Genomic DNA, 10,214 nt, shown 5'->3' on the forward strand with positions numbered 1-10,214 from the left:
CTCCTAGGCTGCTCAGAAAAGCCTCCATCATTTCTGACTTCCTGAAGTGGGGTGGCTTCAGAATGGCTATTGTAGAAACAAAGTCGCTGGGACTGAGTCTGGCTTTTTTTCTTGAAAATAAGGATAATGATCTTTACTTTTCTTTCTTTATAGTTTAAGAATTAAATGAGATAATGTGTGGCAAGAGCTTTGTAAGCTAAAAATACCCTCTCCAACTGTAACATAGGAGAATTTGAAGACATCTTTACAGCATGGACTGAGCCCTTTCTATGTTCGAGTCCCCACTGCCTAGTGTTGGATGGGGAGCAATTTTGTGGCACTGACTCAAAGCATTTAAAGAAGGATTTCAAGTAGGGAGACCCAACCACTTTCACAGTCTTCACTGAAACACCAGCCCTCTCCTCCTCTGGGACCCAGTCCTAGCCTCAAACAAAGCATACTCAGAATGGGAGGGACCATAACCAACCCTCACATTGCTGAGGTGATTTGGGCAGAAACCACTAAGCAGACAGGGTATATCACATTCCTCAGCAAACTGCCTGTTATCTGCAAGGAAATGCAGGCAGGATATAACCTTGATAAGAGGAACCCAAGTTACTTTGAAGGGAGAGACTTTTGTGATCCTTTTCACAGTCCAGATTTTGGAAAGCAAGGATAATTCTATGGTTAAGAATCCAATTAGAACCTCTCAGCATGAGCCTAGGTTAACATATAGTTGTCATGGTAGTGGGGACCCTGCTGTCAGTCAAAGTCAAGAGGTGAACCTGGGATTCTCTGGAAACTTCCCTGGGATCTCCAATAAAACTGGAATGCAGGAGAGGCACATTGTCCTTCTCCTCTCTGAGAGGAACCACTTTGTCCCTTAAGAGTGGCCCCTCTCCCTTTTCCTATCCCTTCAATATACTTATTCTGGCTACCCTGAGCAGCCATGTCTGAAATCTTTCTGACTTCATCACAAGACTCAGGGTTTGAAGGAGGATCTTCATGCTGCCTCAGTTTCCTGGAAAGCCCCACTCTGAAAAGTATGGCATCAACCCAACCCAACCATAACCATCCCTTAACATTGCTTGGGTGATTTGGGTAGAAGCCAAACCTCCCTTGTGTCCCTTGCCCCATGTGACTATTTTCTAGATAGGTAAAGTAGAGGTTTAATTATTAGGTTTACATTCCAATTAAAATAGTCCTCCAACCAAATAATAGTTCTAATAAATTAAAAGCATTTCATCCTATTCATTCAGAAAGAAGGTTCAAATTATAGGCACCCCAACAGGACTTGCTGGCAAACAGCGGCCATTCCTTCATACTAAAGGCCATCTACCATGACATGGAGCCCAGGCTGCTGAAAGGAGGTGGCACTGGATGTGAGAGACTTAACTCCCTTTCAAAAGCCCCACACAGGGCCTTTCTTTAAGTCCAGACAGCCTTTAAAAGCCATTGGCTGAGATCACACAGCTGGCTTCTAATGCCTAATTATCACTTGGAGAGGCAGAGCCGGTGCTGATGGGTAGAGATAGGACCATAAAGGACTCAAGTAGTGTTTCCTTTTAAATGCAATGAAGTGAGTTTTCTCTCCCCAGTCTGTGCTGTCTAGGTTCTCCTCTTTAAAGGAGGATAGACTGAGATAGCATGCAGTTGTGAAAATAAGTGAGTAAAGCAATTATTTTTACCAGCTGAGAATGAGAGGCTAGTTACATGATGGATTTTAGAGAATCCCTGTCATCCAGTGTAAATGAGGCTCCCTTGCCACTTTCAATTTGTAAGTGTGAAAGTGTTACTCATAAAACTTCCCAAGGCAGTGAGGGAATGCACAGGAAATGGATGGACTTGGAACTTCCTCCTCCAGTTCTGCCAGACTGCCCTTCACATGTGATCTGTGCAGAGGATCAGAACACTCTGATGACCATGATTCTTAATCCAAAAATCAGGGCAGAAGACTTTCCACAGGAAAATGTACTCATAGAGAAAACCATGTACTATTCAAAATCATCTCTGCCCTGGAAAATCCAAGATATTAGCTTCTATTTCTCAAGAAGAAAAGGATGGGCATGTCCTAAAATAATGGAAACCTGAGATGTTCTAAATTTTGTTATAAGGATCAACAAATGGAGAAGAGGAGTTGGGAAGAGATACAGGAGTCAATCAATTAATAACTGCAGGTCAAACCAACGGAAGAACTATTCCACTCTCCAGAGTGTGTGCTAAAACCCTGGCTCAAATCCCAGGTGGCCCATCATCACATGACATCATGTCCTGCTTATAACCCCCAACAAACCCAGAGACAGTTAAGTGCCTCTCCTTATGATCTGTCCTGGCCTCAAACTTTCTCCGCAATGTTACCTTTCCCCTCTTATCTGCAACTAATATAAGCCTGAGGCAAACATCTTATGGTTTCCTTCTCCAAGTTTTCCTTATAAAAATACCTTAGCTCTGGACCCAGCAGACAGCTTCCTGATTTCTATATAGACTTGCTGGAACTTCTATACAAGTTTGCTGGAACTTGTCCCACTTCCCAGGACTGGGTCCTTTACTGGTTAGCATCTGTGAGGGTTCGATAAAACCTTTTATTTCAAAGTTCCATCAGTCTCAAGACTTTTGGTTTAATATCAACCTAGAGTAAAATGTCCATCCTGGTAATATGAGATTTCTTAAAGGAAATTGCAAGAGATGTCCTGAGAAGAAACATCAAGAAATGGAAGACAGATTGCTCATCTGAAAACACATGGTTCTCCCATCTGATGTAGATATATATCTTGAGGGTTGAGTGAAAACACCAACCTTTAGATCTTTGTGTCCTCAAAAGTTTGTGTTAAAGCTAAAGTGAAACAACATGTATGTTAACATTTTTAATATTTATCAAATTATACTTAAAATTTTATTACATAACTACTACTTAAGTAGTGCTCTTCAGGAGAGAAACAGTGCTCTCTGAGCATTTGTTTGTTCAGTGTTTTTCCCTGTCACCTCATCTGATCCTCAAAAGCAATTTGTAAGAAAACCAAGGAGGGAAATGGAGCTGGACAGGAAGCCAGGACTGGAACTCAGGTCTCAGAACTGTCCCCCAACAATGCTATTTATATGGTAGAGAAATCTTCCTTGAAGACAGGGCTCAGCATATAAAGAGGTCAAAGAGGATGGTCTTTCAGGGATTCAGAAAGGAGTAAATTGAATAAGTGTTACCCTAACTGTCTCTGTCTCAATTTTTGAATGAATAAATATATAAATAAAGATGTTCAACTTTCCAATATGCAAAATTGATTCACTGCTAGCAGATCCAGCATTATAGGGAGGTGATGAGGTTATTTCTGTCTTCTCACTCCACCCTAGACATTGTATCATCCATTCTCTACTTTGAAGTTAGAGGGACCCTTTCTAAACCCACATCTAATGATGTGGGACCCTCCTTAATGTCTTCTCTTTGCTTCAAATAAGGGCAGACGTCTGAGCCTGGACCCTGCTCTCTCCACCTCCTCTGGGCTCCAGTGACATTGGCCTGTGCCACTGCAGGGGATCCTCCTCTCCTTTCCCTGCTCTGTACAGACTCTTCCATCTCCAGTGCCCCATCAGACAGTGAAGTCCTGCTCATCCTAGAGCTCAGCAAGCTGCTACTTCCTCTCCTAACCAGATGAGGGTTCTCCATTATTTGCACGTTCATGAACCAACATGTTCTTTCCCTCCACAGTTCTTAGCTCCTTTTTGGGATCATTCATTTGTGCAACTGGTTAACCTCTACGTCTTCACTATTGTGAAAGGGCCATGAGTGCAGGGATTATGTCTGGGTTTGTACCACTTGTGTCCTAGGATTTAGAATGATGTAGATACTTAAGAAATGAATGAGTGAGTGAGTGAACAAACTTTGTAAGAAGTCAAGTCATCTGATAGCTCAAAGTTGTCCTGCATCTCATCAATTGGAGGAACACAAGGTTACCAACTCCTGCAAAAGACTGGTAACGACTGTAGAGCTGAAAGCAAACATCAGTCACAGCAAGTCAATCTGCTTCCTGGACCCAGTATCTTCTCTAGAATATCAGGGGGTCTTCTCAATACACAACCCACATCACCAAGAACAGTTTCCTGTCAATCAAGTGCACAGGTTCTCAGGAATCAATAGTGAGGCACAGAGGGAAGAGCACCTTCTACCAACCTGAGGGCTCTAGTATCAAGTTTTCAGAACCATGGCCAGTTCAGATAAGTACCTCACAGATGCTGGAGCAGGAGAGTTTCAGTATGAGATGCAAGGGTTGCTGTGATTCAGCATCTAAGCTTCTGCTTTTTAAGAGACTGGATTATCACCCTGTGTGCAAAACCTAGTGGTTATTTAATATAAGGAGAAAATGTCAATAATTGGCATTTGAGATCTAACAAAATGACAAGACCTAAGGTGTTGGTTTGACTATTAAAATTATTATAACTATTCCATTTACAGTCATATGTGGGAAATTTTCATTACTCACATGTTATATTATTGCTGTTATTACAATAGCAGTAACATTCCTCATTAATTATATGTGAAGGCACCTTTGTTCACTCTGTGTAATCATAGGAGGAACCGCTCTGTAGTTTGACACCACCTTCCCAGTCTGTTGACTATATTTTATGGTTTGGGCTGGAAAGTCTTCAGTTAGCATACATACATTTTTTACCTTGACCTTGGACCTGTGAGGTTTGGATCCATCCATCGGCTATCACCTAAAGCCTTGTGTGTCATATATTTCTGCAAATAGGAACCATGTATACCAAATACCTTGTCAAGTTGAAATAAGCAGGAACTGCTTTCACTGAGACTCATCAGGAACCAAATCACTCCTGCTGTTCTAAGTGACTTCTAAGTGAGTCAGCTTGTACTGTGGGATCAAAGGCACCAAGAGCCCATGCCCACTTGTGCATTGGTCTTAGAAAAAAATCACATTTGTTATGAGTTTGGTTGGTAAATCCTATTACAAAAATTTCTAATCCTTTGATGGTTTTGCTGTGCAGCTAAGGTCTAACTGCCCACTTTGGTCCTGTGATTCTGGCAACTCTCCTTTGTTCTTTGGAGACTTTGGGCCTAAATCCAGGGCCAACTGAAGTGAGATAAGTGAGGTGTCTATGGTGCAAAACAGAAGGAGGTATTCATTCTCAGGGACATGCAAGTGCCAACCTTGTCTGACTCACAATTTCCTCTCTCCTGAATTTCAAGTATCTTCCTATCCATCACCTTTTTTCTCTCCACTACCCAAACTATTTCCTGCAGGACCAGATTCTGCCCAGTATGAACTCATCAGAAAAAGAATACAAGGAGTTCTAAAGTTACATAGTTCCAATATATACAAATTTGAACTACCAAAATTTAAATACCATCAGTCCTTCCATAACATGCTTCAGATTTCAGAAACTATGTATGGTTTCTAATACTGACATACTGATAGTATATTCATTGTAACTACATAAAATATAAGTTTCATCAATAGCTCTTCAACCCATAAATTACTGTATAAATAACAGATGTATACCATGATCAGTACCAGACCAATTTTTTTGGTTTTTTTCAACGTCTGCTGAGAAGTGGTCACTACATGTGTTATTTAGTTCCTGCACAGTCAGCAAAGCATGTAGTTGTGTTGTTTTCTTGCTTTCCAGTGACAAACCATTATGGCATTTTACAAAAGTCAATAATTTAAAGAGGGAATTTGCCACAAAGATGGAAGTGTGGGAAACAAACAAAAAGGGATAACACTGAAAGTGAAACTGAAGTTGAAGGCAAATGTGAAAGAAAACAAAGCCAACCATGGACCTATTGAAACTGCCAGTGTCAGAAGACTCAAGGCGTGTAGCCAGAGGAACTTAGTGAAAACCATCTTATCAATATAAATGGGAAAAGCAGCTGCGATACAAAGGATGATCATGTCCCAGAGGAAGTGATGCCAACAGAAACCTCACATTAGAGCAACTCTTAGACATATTTCATGACACTGAAAGTACAAAGTAAAAACACTTGGAAATTGATGCAGACTTTAAAACTTGACAATTCCAAAAGGGAAAGAATGGAAGGGAGAGGGGATAGTAATAGGAAAGACAGTAGAATGAATCAAACATAACCTTCCTATGTACATATATGACTACACCACCAGTGAAACTCTATATCATGTAAAACCACAAGAATGGGATCTTAATTAGAATAAGTTATACCCCATGTATGTATAACATGTCAAAATACACTCTACTGTCATGTATATCTAAAAAGTACAAATAAACAAAAATAAAAATGTTAAAAACACACACACACACACACAAAAAGCTGACAATTCACCAAGGCATAGGAAAGGTACTCACTCAGCATTTAATGTTTCTCAAAAAAGTTTTAAAGATCACAAAACAATGGTAATTTTTCCCATTAGTGATTAAAATAACTGTTCATGGTTTCAGTTTGCACAATTATACTTATGGTTCTAAACCACCATAGAAAGCAAAGATTGCTTGTCTTTAGATATTTATTTACTTATTTTTGCAGTGCTGGGGCTTGAACCCAGGGCCTTGTGCATGCAAGGCAAGCACTCTACCAACTGAGCTACATCCTCAGCCCTTACCTTTAAATCGTAGGACCAACCCAAAGAGTGTGAGTGTGTGCTGCTTGGGGTGGAATTGGGAGAAGGGAAGGTAGGAGGGATTGTATACTATTAATTCACATAGATCCCAGGAAGCAGGAAGAGACTGTTTAGGACCCAGAGAATGAGGTCCCAAGTGGGAAGCAAGCTCTAGTAATGGGCAGAGGGACCACACAGGATGGAGACTGGAAGGGAGAGTTGGTCAGTGAGAATTTTCATGCCATGATTTATTGCAACTTCTGGTAAAGGTTCATAGAAAACAAGAAGACCCGACCTACTTTTTTTTTTTTTTTTTTGGCATGGAGACTAGTGGCAGTTAAACAGTGTTCCTAATCAAGGGGAGAGGTACAACCAGGAACTTCCTGAGCTCTGTCCAAACAGAGATCCTGGCTGGGGTTACTTTCCTGTCAAATAGTTAAATGCCAGTAGATCACTTTGCCCACCTGATAGAAATACTTCCCATCAGGAGTGAAGAGATGCTCTTTAACAGTCTTCAAATGCAGAAGTGAAAAGCGGACTAGGTTGTATGGAGGCCAAATTCTGGGTGTGCTCATGCATTATAATAATGCAAGAAGTTTCCTTTGGAGGAAACTGGGTAAAGGGCCCAAAGGTTTCTCCATAGTCCTTCTTACTACCGTATGTGAGTCCATGATTACTTCAATATACAAAGTTTTTAAAAAAGTGACAGGAACCTGACACATTGACACATGCCTATAATCCTAGCAACTTGGAAGGCTGAGCCAGGAAGATCACAAGTTCAGAACCAACCTTAGCAACTTAGCGAGGCCCTAAGCAACTTAGCGACACCCTGTCTCAAAATAAAAAATAAAAAGGACTGAGGATATGGCTCATTGGTTAAGCACCCCTGGGTTCAATCCCTGATACCAAAAAAAAAAAAAGGCAGAACACCATCACATTAATATTGTCCGTGTATTTTGTTTCTTTGTTCTTACTGGGTTTGCAATTACATCTACAGCACATTGCAGATTTTTTTTTTCTTACAGAAAAAAAGTCTTATTTTAAAAATAGATAAATTCTGAAAAGTAGAAAGAAAAAAAAAGCAAGAACAAATTATGTGTATTTCTCCCTCATTAAGTTGATAATGGTACACATGTGGTAAGATTCTTGGTTTCTTATGATCTTTGTGAAGTTAAAAATAATACTCTTAATTTCGTATTTTGCATTTTCAATTTTAAAATTAACAATTGAGAAAGAAAAAGGCAGCCTCTGATATCAGGGAGCTGATCTGGCACTCAAATCTAGGTATTCTCCTGATGAACATCAACAATTTTATAGGACACCAGTATCAAGCAAGCCCACTCTGTAACCATGATGAATTCAAATGAAAACAAGACCACCTGTAGCCATGTCTGATCCCAGGTGAACCATGAACATTAAGCTACAAAATAACTGCCCATCCCCCGACACACCTTAGTTACTATGAGTGACCACTGTTTCTTAGTTACTCTGAGTGACAATTGTTTGGAAGAATGGGCCCACCAGGAACTCAGAGGGGAGACCAAGGACCACAGCATTCATGGACAACAGACGGTGAATGCTTAGCTCTCCTCTACTACACACAGGTCCACAGACAGGAAAGCAACATGGTGCAGAAAACCGCGCCACTCTCAGGACATAAAAACTCAATTTTGCGACTCCCATCTGATGAAAAACCAAGGAGGCCCTCATCCCTTTCTTCCAGGAGTTAGGTGTGAATTGCTTAACTACATGGGAAGGGAAAGAAGTTCTAAGACCCCAGAATCCCGGTGGCTCCTCTCTGTGACTGCAAGCATCAGCATTAGAATCCTGGAGGCTGGGCACATGGAGGCCAAGCCACAGGTCTTTGTCTCATGCAGGCATTGTGGAAGGAAGAGGAGGAACCCTGCCCCCCACTCCTCCCACACACACACCTTTCAACAGGATCCAGTAGCTAGAGAATGGAAATCCAGGGCCCAGACCTGGAGCTGGGGATGGAGGAATTACCACGGAGTACTGCCTTCTGCTGCTATCAGCTTCTGCTGGGCACCCAGTGTAACTCTTATGGTTTATCACAGGTCCTGGGAAAGTGTCTGAAATGCCCTCCAAGGTAAGTAAAGTTAAGGCTGTGATCCCTTCTGAGGTTCAGAAACCAGCATCTTACACCAAGAATGTAAGGAATCCAGCCTCCCAACCACCTGTCAATCTGCATTATGCCCGCCTCTCCCATTATAGGAATTTCCGGCTTATGTTGCCGTAATCTTCCTGCCTCCCACATTACGTTCTAATATGTCATTGGTCCATCAGTCAGTCTGTAATAATTCTCCTCCGTGATTGGTTCCTCCCAGCCCGCGAAATTCCAATGTCTGAGAAGAAACCATGCGCCATCTTCTTCTTTTCCTTCTTCCCTTTTCCCTGAGCGGATGTGAATCATCCGCAAAAAATAAAAGTTCCTCGTGTGAGACCTGTGTTTGCGGAGCGTTTTTCTGGGAATTATCGAGGAACCAAAACTGCCCCTAACAAAGAAGACTCTCAGTTACCAGTATGGGACCTCCAAACAGCAGCTGAGGTGGAATAAGAGGCAGATAGGAAGTCTGAAGGAAGTCTGTGGAGATGAAATGGAAAGAATGTGTATTGGAAGAGAAGCTAGGTACAGTGGCAGGTCCAAGTTCTGGAATCTTGACTATTTGGGCCCTTCCTTTTCAGATTTCTTAGGCAATTTACCAAAAGTACTTAGATGGAAATGCTTCCTGTTGGTAGCCTGGATATCCCCTCTTCCTGAACATTCTATGGCTCCCAACCATCCCCAACACTCAAGAGGGCCAGTGCAAGTGAGGGATCCTGAGGCTTGAACTTTATTAACTTCTAGGTAAATCTCACATTAGTTGGGCCCAAGAGACAGAAGTTTGCCTGTCCTAGGAGGAGCAGGGGCTGCCATCAGCCTGAGGAAGATTTTTCACCCTTTTTTGCAGAAATTTTCAGTATCATATATGTTCTCCACATACTGTCACTGACCACAATTTTTGATCAACATGATTGATGGGATTATAAGGTGAACACTAATAAGACCAAGAGTGCCCATTTCAGGAAATTTAAAGAAGTCTTTTCACAGTTCTTGCAGCAGCCACGAAAGCATCCTTGACACTGGGTGCTGGAGGAATGATTTTCATGCCCTGGACAGCCCTATTACAACTTTTGAGTGCCAAGTTCTCAAATGTTCCAGGGAAACAGAGATCCCTCCCATACATTGCCCTCCCTCCTTCACCACCATCACCTGACCATGTGACTCTGTGTTCCATCTGACAGTCATTGGAACAAACATAAATTTCACATTAATTGAAATATCATGCCTATGAAGTGTTGGGGACACACTGATCAATACCCATCCCTCTTCTACTTCTCTGAGCTTCTGCTCAGAAAGAAACAAGCACCATAGACAAACGTGCTCTGCCCCAGACTCTTACAACCCATAGGAAGACTTCTTGCTTCTATCGTCAAATGTGTGGGGATCCTTTTGTTCAGAGGAAATCACACTTAGAAGTCCAGCAGGTGGAGTGCATAAAAGCTGAGATGCCAAGTTGGAGGAGGGGGGTTGGAAGAGTGGGAGCCGTCCCCTGCTCTCTGCTTTGCGCTTAACCCCCGCCTTTGTACAGTGAC

The sequence above is a fragment of the Sciurus carolinensis genome, chromosome 8 (genome assembly GCF_902686445.1).
Source record: "Sciurus carolinensis chromosome 8, mSciCar1.2, whole genome shotgun sequence".
Classification (NCBI taxonomy): Eukaryota; Metazoa; Chordata; class Mammalia; order Rodentia; family Sciuridae; genus Sciurus; species Sciurus carolinensis.